Below are 20,167 nucleotides of genomic sequence, written 5' to 3' on the forward strand. Positions count from 1 at the left end.
TAGTGAATATTACCAAGATGCCAGTAACAACAGGCAAGTCATTAATCTGGATACAAAGCTTCAAGAAACCAAACAGAGAATTCAACCCACTTGAGAAATAGTAACAAAAGCTATTAGCTATTTCACTCTGTTTCTTTCACATTATCATTGAAAGTAAGGAATTTAAATTTGAATGCTTAAAAAAACTTTAAGTACAGAAAATTAATATTAAATGATGTACTTACAAATACTTCAGTCTTTCACTAATCCACAACACTATCTTCAAACAAAATAAGTTTTAAAATAGAGTGTGAGGGCACTTGTGCTGGAGGACCGAGACGGACACACACACACACAAATTGCATGCAGCAGGTGCACAGCACTTCTTAATTGGGAGTAATCTGGTGGCTTCTCATTGGTCGCTAGCTTGGAGCTCAGACAGAGTGGAGGGTAGGAGACAAGACCCCGTGTCAAGTCAGGAACTGCAAAGTTAGGTATTTTCACAAATGATGGTGCTAGATCTAGAAGGTGCTTGCATCATGGATACAAGATAAGTAGCACCATGTGTGAGATGACTTGTCAACATAAAATTGTTGACATAAATAAAACTGAGGCTGTGTTTACATATTGCACAAACAGATGGTGTTACTTCAGTACTTGAGCCAAGCTCGTAACACTATTTTTTCAAAATTGGGTCTTATTCGAATGTCGGGATAAGAAGATGCACAATGGTGATTGTCCTGATATATCAGGACAGATGACAACCCTAAGCTAGGATGCTTTTTCAGAAGACTGAGCAATAGATCCAGTACTATCCAACTTCATACATTTCAAAATCTCACATTTTGATGTAAAAATTTCCATCAGATTATCTTTTCAAGCACTATGTTAATCCACAAATGCTGTTCGAGACTACAAGGTCTCACGGCATCATTGCTCAATACTTCACAACAAATAACATTGTGGCTGGTCGACACCATTGTTTCTTACAGCAACAAAACAGTATTTAATGTAATTATCACTGAATTTGCATTTCTTTGACAAACTCATGACGAAGAAAAGAAAAAATAGCTTTACATGTCAACAGTTCACTTTCACTTTTACATTAAAAGTACACATGATTAAACAGCTTATTTGACTGTTACTGACTGAACAACACACTCGAACTAAGACTCTAGTGCCAATGCTACTTAGAAACAAAGCTACTACTGGCAACAGTTACTCTATTGTAGAAGCTTCGAGAAATTGGACCAAAGTGTGGCAACTGACCAAGTTTTCACACATCTACTGTACTCGCATGTTAAGATTTCCAATGGTCAGTTTGGCTTAGGTCAGTTAATGTGCTTACATTTAGGCTGATGATCTTAGATGAAAATTAATCTCAGAGTACACAGGAAGTTCTGGGTACCCAGCAGACAGTTCGCTGTAAGCACAAACACATTTGTCTTGATTAAATAGCTACTTTTTTAATAATGTAATGTGTTGGTACCCCCTTCTGTAAGTCCCCCACACCCACCTTGGTGGGGCGCGTCCCATTATACATATGCAAACATATAATAATCTTTGGAGAAAAATTATTTGAGGAGTACCATTTTGGTCACACAGTACAAAACACAATGGGGTCATTCCACATGAAGCTTCGAGAGTGCTTCCAAATGTAATGAAATTTCATGTGAAGGTTCTATATGGTTGTATACCAATTTTCAGTCCAGTATATTCAGTGGTCGAATTTTTAGGGGCCTTTAAAGATAGGCTACTCATCTCCGCAATACATATGGAAGTTGCAAATGTGTCAAGTTTGCTAGGCATTTTTAGAAGTTCCATAAAACAGTTGGTCATTTTATTTAATATACAGGGTGATTATAATTAAAGTTAAACTTTCAAGCCACTGTAGAAATAACACCATGGGTCAGAATGACATCAAATTGCAACAGATATTATCAGAGAAGGGGGAAAATGTATGGCAGAAGAAAAATAAATAGTTACAAAATGTAGCAATAGATGGCGCTGTAAGCATCATAATTTCATAGTGCTCGACTACAAATTACAAATGAATCATACAACAATGCCTAAGGTGTATGTTTGATGTTAAACTGTACTACTCAGTGTGAATGGGTGTACAGGTGTGATACTGTTAGTTATGTAAGCCCATTCACCACGGCAAGGTCATATCACATCAGATAGGAAAAATCAGTTTTTAATTTTCTTGAAGCCAAAAACTGCATAAAAAGCATCAATCAAAATCAAATTGGATTATTAATTTCCATGTGACTGGCTCAAAAGATGTTCAATATGCTACCCACCGTTTTCTGCAAGTTGAAATCGAGGAACAGCATGTTCCACCACTGATCAAAGTGTTTGCGGGGTCACGTTCAGAATGTTTTGTGCAATTTGTGCCTTCAGTGCAACTAAGTTTGCAGTTGGAACAGTGAACACGACATCTTTCAGATAGCCCCACAGCCAGAAGTCACATGGATTACGATCAGGTGATCGGGATGGCCAGGCTGTAGGGAAATGGCGGCTGATAATTCTAGCATTTCCAAAATGGCACTTCAGCAGCTGCTTAACTGGATTTGCAATGTGCGGAGGTGCGCTATCTCACATAAAAATGATCCCATCCACACATTCACGCTGTTGGAGAGCTGGAATGATGTGGTTCCGCAAAAGACTCGCACAGTGCTTACCAGTGATAGTACAAGTAACAGGACCAGAAGCACCTGTCTCTTCGAAAACGTTGGCCCTATGATAAATGATGCGATAAACCTCCATCACACAGTGACCTTTTCAGGATGAAGTGGTACTGGTTGATTTGTGTGTGAATTTTCCATTGCCCATATTCGACAATTCTGTGTATTGAGATACCCTGTCAGATGGAAGTGGTTTTCCTCTGTCCACAAAATATTCCACGGCCAATCATTATCCACTTCCATGCGAGCAAGAAATTCTAAAGCCATACGAATCACTCACATAAAAACTTCAGAGGTCTATTCCTACCTGTGATGTCTATGTGTGGATCAAATTTAATTAACATTGGACGTCTAGGTGAAAAGATATAAATCTGCGAAGTTGGCAAAAATTTTCTACATGCAAATTTTAGAGTATTTCTGTGGGTAATATCTCAACTGTGTCTGGTTCAATTCTTTTTTCTTGCCACAGCTGAAAAGGGCATGCTTTCAGCTTTCAAAGGTACAGTATATTGTTTAATTTCTGGATCTTGCATATTGTACAAATATGTTTCAAAAATACTTTGAGAAACTGAAAAGTGAAATATTCTGCTCATTGAGTCCCATAATTAATTTTTTTATTCCAATATATAAATCAGTTTCAAACATTAATTTAACGCATGCCATAGAAACAAGTATAATACTCAACACAGCAAATTTACAAAAAAAAAAAGTACTAAAAAGAGTCAGTTCCATTTTTGGTTAAACGGTGCTACAATTTTGTCAAGGTCAGATTGTGGATGACTGTATTGTCTTCCTGATGATGATGATGATGATGATGTTGATGCTGCTTCCTAAAGTCATGAAAACATGTTTCTCGTGAATCCAGCAGGTGTCTTTAGCAGTTGGCCAGTGGTAGGAACGAGCAGAACTGTGTGGGTACATAAAGCTGATGAGGACATCTTGTTGTTCATGTGAAACTTCACATGTTTTCAACCCACTAAAAATTGTCACACAAACTTGCAACACATTGTCCTGGTTGTAAACTTGCATTTCAGATTGCTGGAATTTCACCATATGTTTCAAAGGCATGAATTGCCAATGCTGCAGCATCAATGGAAACTCTGCTTGCTCTAAGCTGATTACAATTAATTGCTTTAAACTGATGATTTTCTCTTGTTCCAGGTATTGTATGTCCCATGCCAAACCTTCTTTCTTGTCCATGCTGAATTTTCTCAATGTCTTCTTTTGGTACATAAAAAAACCTTATGCCTGGAATACTACCATCACAGAATTTGAACAAATTGTATGGAGTCAATATTTGGTTATCTAATGGCCTCTACAGACTAGCATGGGCTGTTAGTCTTTTTGCTGTTTCTCCAGTGCCATCACAAGGCGATTTAGCGTGGCGTGTTCAAAAAAAAATTCTATTTGGCAGTGACGCCAAAATCCTTTCCGTGCAGACATAAACTGAAGAAATTTTTGATATTCTTATACTGAGCAGGTGAACAATCACTAAATTAATAAATGTTCTTAATGTTTTCAATCTTTGTCTTTACACATTCTATTAACTTTATTTGATAGCCATGAACAGCAACGGTATCTTGATGGACAGATTGCTTATCATACAAATGCTAATGCTCTGACATTCTTTGCCACCAAAATAGGCAATAAATGTAATGTGGCCTGACTATTCTCCCAATGAAATCCTTGCACAGCATCTTCAACAACAAATGAATAATTCGCAGCAAAATCCATCAATATAATTAATTAACTTTCTGCAAGATTTCTTTTTAGCTGCTTAAGGTATAAATTTTGGTGTTTTGACATGAGGTGGTGGCTTCTTAAACCGGTAATTTTCAAAATCAGTGCCTCCATGAAATTGTCGACAGTTCTCTGACATGCCTCTTAATGTGTGTCTGTCAGTATGAACCCATTGCTTGTATTCCATTTTTTCTTCCGAGTCATAGTTTTTAAAAGCATCTTCAAGAAAACCTTCTAGTTGCATTTTTCCTGGACATTCTTCATAATGTTATAGCATACAATGTTTTGATTCCAAACTGCATACTGTTTTCTTTCAGCAAATTCTTGTAGTTATTTTGGATGGATGTTGCTGAAGCCAACATTAATTTGGCATTTAGATGAATTGCACATACACTACTGAATGTGATCCAGAAACACTAACTGTAGTACACCATTTCAGTCTGAGCTCACAAAATTTTGAGAAACTCAGTTGATTTCCATATTAGTTACAGTAAGCAATGAACATTTCTTTCAGGTTACAAAGGAGCAGGCTTTTCTGCTTGTGCATCTGTTTCCCATTTATTCTTACTGCAACACAATCCTTTTTGCCAGGAAATAAATGAGAAAACTGATCATCTTAAACAAAAAGTGAGGACATTTTGTTTTACTTCAACATTGAGCTTTTTCCCTTTTCAGTTTGCAGGTGTTGCCAAATCCCATCTTCCATCTTTTGTTTCCTAGCCTCCTTCGCATTTTAGTTGAAACAGCAAATTGTGTAGCCGTTTTTTCAATACCCCAGCGATTTGGGGCCAGGGCCTGAATTTGCTTGAAATCTGGAGCTCCATTAAAATGTCCATATTATTACGTTTTTGGCACTCTTTGATTTGCATTTGAGCAATATCTACTTGACTCACACCACTAGCTGTGGCAGTTACCTTAGTAATGCTGCCTTGGGCTTTCAGAACTTTGTGCTTTGTGTATCCCATTGAATCCCTTTTCCTGTTCCTTTATTGATGACTCTCCAAGTGATGATAATGAAGTATTAGCAGTACAGCAAGCATTAATAACATCCATGTCTTCAGTGGATGGTGATTCTTTCGTATCCTGGTTGGATGATTCTTTTTGGGCCACTTCAGGTCTACATTTGGTACAAACTTCCCAGCCAGATTTAAAAACTTCATTAGTGAGTAACTTCAACCTGCCAGATGTTGCAATGGTTACTGGCCTTAAAGCTTTCTTGATTACATGTTTTTCTTTACCAAAGAGGTTGCACCAATTCTTCTGCGGGAACTGTAATTTTGTCATCAACAGGGCATTATCGTATGAGAAATTTGGGCATCTTCAGTAAAATCAAGCCCAGACCTATGTCATAGAAGCTCCTTGTCCACTGGTGGCATTTTCTTAACTGATTGTTGGTGACTTTTTCCTTTATAGACTGGTGATGACTTATCACAATCAGCACCATCTGATCCACCAAAGTAGCAGGGTGCAAGAGTCTCTTGGTTGATTTTATACAACAGTTTATTAACCTATAACAAGCAATTTTCAAAGCTCATGAATATTTTGGTTTGAAGCATAGCAGATTAAGACTTGTTTGTATATAAAGTATACAAATTAGTGTGTCAAAATGTATTGTTTTAGTGCATACCTTCAGCTACAACAATGATTATTCAAACACTCAGTACTCAAGACTAAGCTTGTACAGTGTCAACACTGAAGATTACACCGCACAGATGACTGACACCATGAAAACTGTCAATTTGAAAGCAACAATTGAAAGTGGTGATTCAGTAATGTATCACTGCTGTGAGGATAGAGCCCTAAAAAACTATTGCTGCTTCATAATGCCAATGGAAACCGAGTGACAATGCATATATGTCCCCCCATGCAGTGTAGGGTAAAGATGTTCTAAAGCAAGGTAGTGTTCCAGTATGATCTTCTAGTTTATAATCATAAGTGCGTTTTCTGAGTTTTTATTATGTTTATATTCTACACTGTAAAATAATGTAAAAACACTTCTATTAGCATAGTCACTTTCCCTAAACCAAAGGCAAATATTATACTATTAAAAGAGACTAGAATTACACATTTTTTGATTTACAACTTCAAATTGTATTAATTTTTTGTATTTCTCGATAATCCATTTTCCCTACTTTTGCTAGGTATCATTACTCATCAGTATGCAAAATCCAGAAATTAAACACTGTAGCTTTGAAAGCTTAAAGCATACTCTTTCCAGCTGTGGTAAGAAAAATAAGGATTGAACAAGACACATTTGAGATATTGCCCCTCAAAAATACCCTAAAATTTGAATGTTGAAAATTTTGGTCAACTGTGTAGATGCATATCTTTTCATCTAGGCATCCAATGTTAATTAAATTTTATCCACATATAAACATTATAGGTAGAAATAACCCTCTGATGTTTTGATATGTTTGGTTCATACAAAAAGTAGCAGCAGTCAGTCAAACCTTGGCTCTCAGAATAGCACGACGAATTTTTTGCCACTTTACTGGCTTTTATCTATATTTAGGTATGGCTAAATCCCTAATTTTTGCCATGGCGTGATTCAGCATAGAAGGTTGTCTGTATATATTAAAGCAAATGACCAAATGTCTGCTAGAACGTTTAAAAAAGCCTAGCAAACTTGGCACATTTGCACCTTCGTATGTGATGCGAAGATGAGTAGTCTCTCTTTGAAAGCCTCTACAAATTCAACCACCGAAGATATTAGACTGAAATTTAATTTATAACCATCAAAGATCACATAGAACCTTCACACCAAATTTAGATTTGGAGAGGGTTGAGTGGAGACACTTTTTAATATTGGCGCCTTTGACATGGAATGACCCAATGATAATTTCCCATGTGTGGGACACTGAATGAAATTATATTCTCAAACTCCTCGTAATATTTAACAAATTACTAGAAAAAACTCAATACAAAGGAAGATCCTTGAAAACAAAGGCTACATGATATTCTCTGGGCAAATGCCATTCTTCAATAGATGAATACTTTCCAGATGAACTGATGATTTGATTTACTTATTATTTATTTATTTATTTACTAACAATGATTCATGGATCCCACCATGAAAGGGAGCTGTTAGGAATGTATGCTACAGTATGGTAAACTTCAACAACCAGCTATTCACCACTGCCTGTGCCACTGCATTACTCTGTGGACTTGTGATAGCTACCATTTTCATGTAGTGGGAAAAAAAAGTTGAGTGTGCTCACAATACAGTGGTTACCCATTGTCATTTGCCCAAAAAGTACTAAAATGTTCATACTGGTCATTTCAAAAGGCTTACTAGCTTCCAGTAACCTTAAGAGTGCAATATGCTGATGGCTCAACTCAGCCCGTTGTGCACATGGTACACAGTTTTCCACATATTGTTCCCCACGCTATTTACATATGGGCCACATGTAATGCTCAGCTACATGCTTTCCATGGTTTGTTGATCCCTATAGCCAGATAACATGTGACTACATGGTTGTTTTCATACTTTCTCCCATAATGCGATTGGAAATAAAATATATGCTCTGAGCTTTGTTGTCATGCATAATACACCATTGTGCACAATGAACTGTGGCTGTATATCAGATAGTTTACAGTCCTCATCAGCAGCTTGTGCTTTTTGCCCCTCCATAGTGGTATGACCCACTGTCCATACGGGATCCATTCAAAAAGTTCCACAACGTTCATAATTTCAGGCCAATAGTGTGTTGGAGTGGAATGTGGTTGTATCCCTGCACATGCCTGTGTTTAATGTGTAACGGGCAGAAATTTCATTCTTGAATGTCTGTTAATTATTGTTAAGTGCTATATTGAGTAGAACATTGTGTTGTACAGTTTGTGAATTTCGAGATGGCAGAGTTTGAGAAACAAAGTGTCCGCATTAAATTTTATATGAAACTTGAGAAAACATTTAGAGAGACACACTAAATGATGCAGGAAGCCTACGGTGATGACTGCTTAAAGAGCACTCGGTGTTATGAATGGTTCACATGGTTTAAAAATGGCCGGACAGAACTTAAAGGTGACCCTTGTTCAGGATGCTCTTTGATGTCTACCAACGATGCTCTTGTCAGGAATGTCAATGAAATTGTGTGTACCAATCAAAGACTGACTGACAGAGATTGCAGAAGAATACAACATTTCAGTTGGGTCATGTCATAAAATCCTGAAATCCTAACACAGCATCTTGGAATGCATCATGTTGCCACCAAGTTTGTCCTATGGCTCATGAGTCATGATGAGAAAGATCTTTGCCTCACAATCTGTGAAGAGCTTTCACATCACACAAATTAGAATGAGATGTTCTTAAGGGAATCATAACTGGCAATGAGATGTGGGTCTATGGTTATGATGTTGAGATCAAGGTTCAGTCTTCACAATCAATTGGGAAATCTCCATCAGAACGAGTTGTGATGCCTGCAAGAAAATGTGAGAAGAAAATGGCCTAAAATGTGACAAGACAATTAATGGCTCATGGATCACAATAACGCACCCACACATTCAGCCCTGTTGGTGCATGACTATTACACAAAAAACGAAATCACTGTGCTGCCTCATCCTCTGTACTCTTCTGACCTGGCTCCTGTGGACATTTTGTTTATTTCCAAAGCTGAAAACCCCGTTGAATGCCTTTTCATAATTCAAAAAGACCAGATGTGCATATGTCTCTGGAAGGAAATTTATAGAATAGGAAACAGCATAATTAATACCTAATCAGAAAGTTCATGCTTGTCAGATTTGCAATGATAAATGAGATAAAAGAAAATTCACAGATGGTTCTTTACTTGATTCAGCAAGAGGCATACCAATACTTGTAGAAATTATAAATTTCTTTCTGGACGTGTGATGTTTTGTACATAATGCATACCTGTCTTGAAAGTCAATTTTTGACACACACACACACACACACACACACACACACACACACCACTCACAGTTCAGATACACTATATGATCAAAAGTACCTGGTCACCTATTAATACACATTAATACAGCATGTGTCAACCCTTCAGGTTTATGATGGCTTGGACTTTGCTGGGAACATTTCCAATGATGTTTCTGAATGTATTTCTCAACAGCCAAAACCAGAGAAGGTAATGACATTGGAGTCTGAAGTGCCATTAATGTTCTTACTCATCCCAAACATGTTCCATTGGTTCAGTCAGGATTCTAGCCAGGCTAGTCCAGTTCAGGTATATAATCATCCACAAACCTTTGCCTCAAATATGTTGCTTTATGACACGGTGCATTGTCATGCTGATACAAAGAATCATCATCTACTCTATGATTATGCAATGTTTTCAGATTCTTCTGGATTTAACATTTACTTGAGCACAAGAAAGAACCACACCGTAGTCACGAAAGACACACCCATACCATAATACTTCCTCCTCCGTACTTCACTGTTGGCACTATACATGATGACAGATTACATTCTCCAGCATTTGCCAAGCACACACCCTTCTGTCAGATTGCCACAGGCTATAGTGTTCTTTATCATTTCAAATCACTTATTTCCAGACATCAACTGTCCAGTGTTGTCACTCTTTAAACCAAGTCATTCTCTTTAATACCCTATGCTCTCTCATAGTACCAGATGGTAGCACTTTGTAACTCATGAGTAGTTCCACTGATTTCATGCAATTTTTTATAAGTACCCTCCACACTACTTGACAACTGCTGCCATTCAGTACAAAAGGTCTGTTTGGTCTAGATTTAGCAGTGGTTGTTCCTTCGCAGTCCCACTTCCCCATTTCACAGTCACATCACCAACAACCAACTTGGGCAGCTTTAGAAGGATTGAAATGTCCCTGATGGATTTGTTACTCAGGTGACATATTATGAGCAGTTCATGTTTATGGTCACTGAGTTCCCTGACCAACACATTGTGCTATTACTGCTTCTATACTGACAATGTGAGACCCTTGCATGCAGGTGCTGCAAGACTTTTGATCAGACGGTATAGATATATTTGTATCTTACACATTAAGTAATCAAGTGATTTGATTAGAATGGAAAAGAACTTAAAAAATTAATTACTAAAGACACTGAGTCATTCTACTTACAGTGTAGTTACATTTGTATATTTAGTGATGTTTATGTACATACCTGTACAGTGATGCATGAACACCCTTCCTAATAGACTTCATGACATTTGGGCAGGTGGACAAGCATATGCTGCCTTTGAAATTAAGCTCTCAATGCCAGAATAAAGCTGAAGTAGTATGGTGCAAGACACCAGCCAATCAGAGTCGTGAGCAGAGTTACTTCATGCCATGATCTGATATTGTGCCACATCAACTCCCTACTTGATCAAAGGCATTCCTGGTCATAACAAAGCTGGTCAAATTTGCCATAGATATTCACTACCCAGACCTAGCAGTATCTGTCTTTGGCTGCTGCCTATACTAAAATCTACTCCACACCAGATGCCAGCCCAATGTGGTTCCTCCAGCCTTGTTTACAACTAGCTGGCCTCTCCACTAGTTGATCAGTTATGGCATGCTCCTATCTCAGTATCTGAATGGGGGCCATGTGGCTGAGGTCTCATCCAGGATGTCATCAACAGGCTCTTTGGGTATCTCCAATGGACCCTGGGTTTGCATATGCACCTGAGTGTGTCTTGCATCTGATCTTTTGTCAGAGCTCCTGGTTGTCTGATGCATATGTACCTTACTGCCAGAGGAATGCCTTACACAGCAATGCACTGCAAGCCTGCTGATGCTGCAACTCTGACACAGTTGTCTTTCTGCCTAGCATTCTCACACTCAATGCTGCCAAACATACCACCTCGTGGTTTTTTTTTTCTGTGGCACACACTGCCACCAGGGGTCATCGCACACCATTCAGATGTCACCGTGGTGACTAGGAATTCTTTCTAAATAAAGTACGATGTTTATATCAATGCATTTCTGATACCACAACCACAAAGCAATTGGTTTTTTGCACCCAACGCATTGCTCACCATCCTGGCATTTAATGAACAATTCAGCTAATGAACCATTCAGGAATCGTAATAAATGATGTCACAAGTAGCCAAACACATTGAGCAATGTCATGGGTCAGCATATTGTAGTGTTATCCCAACGTGGTGAGTGGTGACAGACTGAGTTTTTCCGCTTTCCATCCATATGAGTTACGGTGACAGAACATGTAGACTGGAGAGATGGTTTAATGTGCAGTTCATGAAAGTAACTCAGGTATAGCTTCGAGTGAATTTAGAGGAAACACTAAAGAGATGTACATCAGTATCCACCCAGTTAGGTGTACACAATGTAATTTGTAGGGTGATAGCACCCCCTGCTCTCAGTTGTCACCTGTAATTTGTTTTAAATGTAGAGGGCCTGGGCATTACACCAGAGTGTCATTTTCACTTGGGCATAAAGATTAAGTAGTATTGTAAAAATGTTACCATATTAAAAGATTTTTTTTGTTAATCTATATCTTTTTTGTTACAGTAGTGTTAATCTATATCTTCTATAAATAAAAGGCTTGTGTGTGCAGACTTTTCTCCACGGCCACCCACTCGTAGTTGTGGTGGTAGGTAGCTTTTGGTCTGATGCTCTTTATAGACCTTCGTCTCTTGCTGTTACCTAGGGAGTTCGGTTACAGTGTGTGGCAGTGCTATATGATTTGTGACTTATTAACTTTACCATACATGAGAAAATGTGTTAATTGTTTCATTCACCTGACATAATACAATGCTTGCATGGTTTCATTATTCAGACTTTAATAATGACCTGTATTATCAAATAGATCAGTTTATGTCAATGACATTTTACCAACAATCAACACACACACACACACACACACACACACACACACACACACACAGATAGACTCAAAGATAAAAATACTCATAAGTAAAAATGAATAATCGAATGGTACACAACAGTGATTTTGCTTATACTTCTTAAGTATAATCCTTTTTGTAATTTAGCTCAATTTCATCAATCACTTTGCTTATTCTCCTTTTGCATTATTCATTGTGATTATGATCCTTATCATACTTTTATTAATCACTGTGGATGATTTGATATTACTCATGCCTTCTTCTTGCCATGTATACTGATCCAGGCAATTCCGGGTTTCTCAGCTAGTATTAAATATTTCCCTGTGTTCCTCCTGTTATACTTTGTCTTATTGTTATAGATACAGGCTTCAAAATGAGTAAACCAGAGAACAGGTGGTTACCACTCTGGAAGCAGTTCAGTCTTTGCTGGATCAGTTTCTTCAAACGAGGGCAGTAATGTAGGCTTGCATAGGCAGTTAGACACTTTGAAAGAGGACAAATGGGATCCAGTTTATTGGTACCTGACCTACATGCCAGCACCGCCAGTTTAGATGATCTTTTTCCACATAAATCAGGAGACAATGTGTTAACATTTGTGGATAATTGGTTGACAACTGCAAAGCTAGGGTGTTGATCACAGGGGTAATTGTTACATATAGCTAAATTATGTTTGGTAGGAAATGGAAAAAAAAAATGTATGTGAGCTATCATGAGGCTCTAAGAAATGCTCAAACATTCAAAGTTCTCAGGAAAGTCTTAGTGCACCAATATTCAAGGCAAAATAGTCGCAGGTATTATAAAGAACAGTTAAATGGTGTGTCAGAAAGACAGGGCAAATCCACCAAAAGTTTCATGGAAATAACACAGAAACACAGTGTCAACACCTTTGAATTAATCTAGAGTGATGGCACAAATAGCCTTTCTGCAAGAAGCAGAGCAAACAGTGTGAGATGCATTTTTGTAGGGATTACCACCCGATGTGTTGAGAAAAGTACACACAGAATTTCCTAAGGACTTAGCTAGAGCCGTAGGAATGACAAAGGCTTTAGAAGAAATAGATGCAGTAACCTGAATCTGGGATGGAAGAGATTTTTTCCAATGTACACTCCAACCACATATAGCAAGATTGCGATCAGTCTGGAGTGTGAAAAATTTGGGATAGTAGGGCATTGTGTTTTTTATTTTGAGTCATCAGTCTTGTGACTGGTTTGATGTGGCTTGCCGCAATTCCTCTCCTGTGCCAGCCTCTTCATCCCAGAGTGTTGGGTACAGGACTGTAACCAGAGTAGGGGGTATGATAGGAAGAAGCAAAATGAGGGATAGTCAGCCATTAAGCAGCAATGAGAATTCCACGGCTGCCAAGCAGCACTCCCAGAAAATTTTAGCACAACTGAGACCTGTGCAGAGGTGAAATTTTGCTTAATTCACTCATTTTATGAAAGGGAAACAAGGTTTTATTTGAAAGAGGTGCACGTGTGTCTGTGGCAAGTTTAGACCCCATGGGAAAGAGGTGGTCAAACCATCCACAGTATAAGTTATGTGGAGTGGCTAGTAAAGGTGTGCATTAAGGTTTGGTGATATTAAGTTTTCAGGTATGTGCAAGACATTTCTGGGAATGTATGAAAGTTATGCCTCATGTGGGTGATGGTTACTGTGCAATAGGATGTCTCTTATTCTCAGGCTTCAATATTTTTCAAAGCAGGTGGTAGATGAAAAAGGTTGACTACCCCTCTTTAAAATGTCTGTACAAAGTTTGTTTTGATTGAAGCACTGTAATCAGTTCTAACTTGACCACAAACTTACATGAGGAACATGATATTTCACATTTTTATCAGTACATGCACATACAGTGCCCTTAGTTGTTTGTTACCAGTCAATTCGCACATATATTCCAGTCACTAAGATGTCATATCACTGACACAGTGCCAAGGAGCATGTGTTTCTAATAAAAAAAAATATAAAACACCAAATAACTGGACACAAGTTACCATCAAATAGACAAGTTCTGAACTTTTTATTTTAAGCCATTAGTGAAAGTGCTATGCTTGTGGTTCACGAGCACATTATATTTTGGGAAAAAGCATTAATTCCAACAAGAGCTATTCAGCATTGTTCACAAAAACATACTGACTTACTTTCATTTCAGAGTGGAGGGGGCAAAAAAAGAAGAAGAAGAAGAAGAAGGTCGAGATGAGAGAAGTTTATAAATAATTTTGACAATTTATTTGATATTATATATGTCAGTGCTCTACACACAATCAAATTGAAAGAAGACAGGATGTTTTTACTTCAACAGAGAGACCCAGGACGTAAAGACTACTTGCAGAAATAGACAAAATACTTGCAGGTAAAGAAGAAAGGGCAAAGCAGGGAAAGTTGGAAGAAAAGAAAAGACAAGAGAAACAAAAGTGCACAGCAACTACTTTTACGTCTTCTGCTGTACTTCCTTCCTTATGGCAATTTCACATTCAGATGAAATTGGTGTTGATCATAGTGAGCTTTTTGAACATACTTCTGAGAGTTGATCATTGGAGTTGCTGTAAGGTGGGGCACCAAGGATATTATTATAGAAAAATTAGTGGCTGAATTGGATAGGTTCCAGCAGAGTGTAAAAGATCCTGTATACATTCTTCACTACTGAAGAACTCTTCACTAATAAATCTTCTTTTCTCAGAAACAGACAGAAGAAGAAAAGATAATGGTTTGAAACTATCAAATCAGCTTTCAGGAATGATTTTCCTGCAGTTCTTACTGTTCACTGGGATGGTAAGGTGTTGACAGCATTAAATATCAGAGACCCAAAAGAAGAAAGACTCCCAATCATTATTACATCTGGAGACAGTGAACAAATCACTGGCATTCCAGAATTACAGACCGACTTTGACAAGGAGCAATCAAACGATGTTTTGAATGCATTAATGTATTGGGGTACCAATATTAAAAACACTCTACAAATCCTCTGAGGTGACACAGCTGCCTCAAACACTGGCCGTCTTAATGGGACAGGCACCTTATTTGAACACACATTGGACAGCAAGTTGTTGTATTTCCCATGCCACCATCACATATATGAACTTATTTTAGAAATTACATTTGATGGTAAAGTACATGGTGTAAAAAGCAGTCCTGACATACCAGTTTTTAAACATTTGGGAGAAAACAGGAAAAGTGTCGATGACAATAATTTTCACACTGACAAAAAGATTGTGGATTTGTTCTTTAATGGATCAGAAGCTAAGGAGGTGTTAGACTTTTATGTAAGTGAATTAGATAACCAATAGTGACCAGTGATTACTGTCAAATCATAGAGTTCTGTTAATATTTTTCAGAGGAGACTCTGGAAAAAAACTGAATATCCTCTTGCAGCAATGCATCAAGCAAGAGGGAATGGCAAGAGCCATAGAAATACATCTGCTGAGATCCAAGAAATATATCTGCCGAGATCCAGTGGCGGATGCAGAAAAACCTCAAGGAGGTGTCACTAAAGATATCTTTAATTTTACCATAACAAAAAATAATCAAGTCACATGCAAAGTTTAAGAAAGTTTTATTTAAACTGATTAATTATTATTAATACTTCACAATTATTATTAATAATTCACATCAACTGATCACACTCACTCTTGACTAATCTTCACACTTGCACTTGCTACAGGTAGGACTTTTTACTTATTCATTCTTCAGTCTTAATATTTCTGCTTCTGAATGTAAACAAGCTTCCTATTCAGCTAACAGTTCGTATTTATAATGCAACCTATCGAAGGTTCTCTGTACAAGAAAACAATAGAATATTCACGACTTTTCTTGAACAAATGCCAGACAGAATAACGTAACAAGATCACTAGAATGGCCGCAAATTTTCTCGTAGGTATGTGTTAGCTATCTATGTGCCAGACAGAAACGTATTAAATACAATGACATGGATGCACATTCTATGTAGGAAAGTACAACTACTCGATAACTCGATTCAGTCGAGCCAACTGACGAAAGAAAGAAACAAATAGCATGCTGGCTGACTGGCAGGGACGGGGGCAGCGTGGGTGGCAATGCAGGCGGCCCCACAAGGGGGCGAGGGGCGACCCCCATATGTATCCTCCACTGCTGAGACTACAACTTGAACTATCCACTGAAAATAAAAATGCAATGAGAGATGTCTCTTTTTTTTATTGTAAGTTTTTATGGCAAACTGTGGCTTCAGTGCAGTGGAGTTATAAAAGCTTCTCAACTGCATCTCTGCCCTTTAAAAGGTCTGAAATCATATGGAAGAATAGGTTCCATGGTTTTAACAATCAGGAAGTTTAGTCATTGTTTGTGGTATACATCAGAACAGGTGTCTCTTATTGTTCTTTGATTATGAAGTAGGCATACAAACCAAATTAAAATGACAGCAAATTTGGACAGAGAGAATCTACAAATGGAAAAGAGATATGTTCCTTTTTGTGCAGAATTCGATGGACTATTATACGATAAATTTAATATTATTCTGATTACAATTTTTCATTGGTTTCAGTTTGTTAATTCACTTACCCTTATTCAATCTCCATTTCAGAGAAAATATTAGCTGACTTCATGTCAAGCAAGATTAGAGACCTGTTCTCTTGCCTGGAGAATGTAGTTACTAGCTTTATTCAAGAATTCCCTTCAACGTGGATGAGCAGCACTTTAAATTTAGATGTTAAAAGGATACTTAAGGAGTTCAAAATCTGTTAATAACTCTGCTGAAAGGCGTGTTGATTAAAGCAAGATTTTCACGGACTACTGAATATAGATGAGGAGCAAAAGGAAACTGTATTGTGTAGTGTTCAAGAACATCAGAGGCCGTACCCGGATTGTAAGATAGAAACAAAATATTCTCTAGAGTACTACACACATTCTAGAAAGAAAAAAGGTGTTTAATTTTGATATAATGCAGTCATCAATAACTTTTACACTCACGAAAAACGAAAAAACCTTAAATTCCCAATATTAAAATTTGTTGCTTTAGTTGGCACAGTTTAATGAGTTTCCCATCGAGTTGAAATTTTTTTCGAGAGTAAATTTAAGCAAGTAGGAAATGTTTTGGGGGATGAGTATAACATATTAAAAAGGGGGGGGGGGGGGGGGGCAAAATAAGGGACACCATACTGCACAATCTTAGGGATGGATTTCCTATACAATCATCATGCTAAAATTGACCTTGGACAGCATTTAGTAAAACCCATTGAATATTATTTTGTCTCACTAAAAGTACAAAAGAATGTACAGAAGAGTGTTGCTAGCAGTAAAGAAAGCCATGGATGATAGTATCAATGCAATTCGGATAACAGAAGCAAAACAATGAGGATAGTTGTAAGAAAGGAAAAACAGAAAGAGGAACCAGATGGAAATAAACTCCAAATAATGGTTAGCAGTGTGTTAATGTGTAACCCAAGAAAACTGGCCAATTTCATTAAGATATACTGCACCAGCATTGCAAAAAACACTTCAATAAACTTTCGAGGATTATACACTTGGCATGCCAGATGCTACTTAGCAAACCCAGTGGTGCTGTTACCTGCTAGAGATCTGGAAGTCAGAAATGCAGTGCACAAGTTATAACACAAAAATCCTCAGGATTAGATGAAGTTCTAATGTGTGCACAAGGAGTACTTAGATAGCATAAAGGGACCTGTAACAGGCATTATAAACCAATTAGTCATGTAATGTTCCGTCCCTCTACTTAGAGCAAGACAAGAGTTTTGCCAGTACACTTTAAGGGCAATACTGAAATACAGAAGTGTTGATATTGTCTTCAATTTCAAAGATACTAGAAATGGTCTTGAAAAATAGACATATGGCCTATCTTAATATAAATATAATTTTCTAATTAAATCATTATTTGGATTCAGTCTAGGCAGTAATATAGAAGCAACAACTGCAGAATGTACTAGAATAATAAAGAAGGCCGTGAATAGAGGTTTTTTTAATAGAGGAATTTTTTAGATTTGTCCATAGCATCTGACACAATAGATCATAAAATAGTTCTCTGCAAACTAGAAGCACTAGTAATAAGAGAAGTAATAAACAGGTGGTCCCAGTCATATCTTATGGATAGAAATTTCACAGGCAACAGAAATCTCAGATGCTTAGAGAAGCAGTTATCAGGTGCTTAAAAATAAATAAATAAATAAATAAAATTTCACAGCACAAGTCCATAATGAAGTTAGGTTTGGGTTAACAACTGACACATTGTCCATGATCATATAAGAGTAACAGAAACAAAATCCACTGGTGTAATACCAATTCCCATGAGGAGTCTTATCCCAAGTGGCTGTTGGAGTGACATCCTTCATGCCGTAATGTGTGGCATATCATGCAGCAGAGAAGAGACAGTGCAGTATGGTGGAGATAAAAGCATCAGGACTGTCTTGACAAGTTCTGGCTGATGGGCTATGAGATGTAGCTGGCTTCTTGCCTCGAACTGCATAAGCATTTGAATGCCACCACTGAAGGTTGTGCTCCATCTTAAATATTCTGCAGATGGAAGGATATCTGTGACCATGGGGACATACTTCCTCAATACAGCACAGTTATTTTGCTGATGTGTGCGCTACTTGGAAGGATGTTTAGTGCCTCCTGGTGGTACCTGTAACAAATCAGTGTATCGATAGATTGTTTGTAAACAGTACTGCATCCACAATATGTGATGCCCTTATGATATTTATAAATAGTCTCCATAGGAGAGATGCCTGTTGGTTAGGGGTAGATAAACAGCAGGATGAAGACACTGTGGTGGAAGCATAATGCAGTCAGCCTATGGCTGAAATACGGCACCCATTGCTCCTTAAGAATGTGGCAAAACCAACTCAATGAAGGCTGCAGATCCTGCATTGGAGTTTCCCTCAGACAATGTAGGACAGGGGCGGGCAAATGTTGCACGCGGCTCATGAGTGCACAGCGCTGCATGTGTGCTGCTCGCGTGCAATCGTCGACCGGGGCAGTGGCGACAGCCGGCGGGTTGCGGTTGTGTAGTACCAGACTAAGCTGCGGACGTTGATGCGAGGTGGCCACTATGTAGTGGACGTATTTCAAGAACCGGAAAATGCAGAGTGAATCAAGGAAACAGAGAAGTGGAGATCTGCTCTCTTTTAAAAAGGAATGGGAGAATCATTTTTTTCTTTGTGCAAACGTGAAAATTCAAAATGTTTAATATGTGACAGTATTCTCACAGGTCAGCGGAAGTTTAGTATTGAACGCCATTATAATAAATTTCACAAGGACGAGTACAATGTTATTGTCGGATTCTGAGCGGATAGGGAAGTTGACTGAGCTTAAGAAGAGCGATCTTATGAACTAGATGAATCTTACGTAAGTTGCTGTTGTCACAAGAGATCTGCGACTTTCTTTCATCATGTCTCTCATCTAACTGATTTAACATTTTATGGAGCACTGTTTTCAATTTTTCTGGATGACAACAATGATGGCCCAGCGGTACGTGCAATTTATAAGACTGTGCTTAATATAGTGAGAGCTGGAAAACCATTTGCTGGAGGTAAGTTTATAAAGGGGTGCATCAATGACACTGCTGATTTGCTTAGCCCCACTGAATGCAAATCAGTTTCGAGCTATCACTCTTTCTCGGCGGACTTTAAGTCGTCGTATAAGTGCCATGGCAAGTGACGTTTATCATCAGTTAAGGAGTGCAGTGCAGGACTTAATTGCATTTTCCGTCGCACTCGATGAGTCCACAGATATTTCAGACACCGCGCAATTAGTGATTTATGTCCGCGGCGTGGACACTGCTCTGCACATAATAGAGGATTTTTTAGATATGATATCTTTAAGAAGCACGACCACCGGTACGGACATCCTAAAAGCCGTTGAAGAAGCTGTCGATTCAGACAGCTTAAACTGGGAACGTTTGGTGTCAGTAACACCTGATGGAGCACCTGCAATGAAAGGGGAACAAATGGGATTCATTGGATTACTAAGAAAAAGGCTACAGTGTACT

Source organism: Schistocerca cancellata, chromosome 3 (assembly GCF_023864275.1).
Source record: "Schistocerca cancellata isolate TAMUIC-IGC-003103 chromosome 3, iqSchCanc2.1, whole genome shotgun sequence".
NCBI classification, from domain to species: domain Eukaryota; kingdom Metazoa; phylum Arthropoda; class Insecta; order Orthoptera; family Acrididae; genus Schistocerca; species Schistocerca cancellata.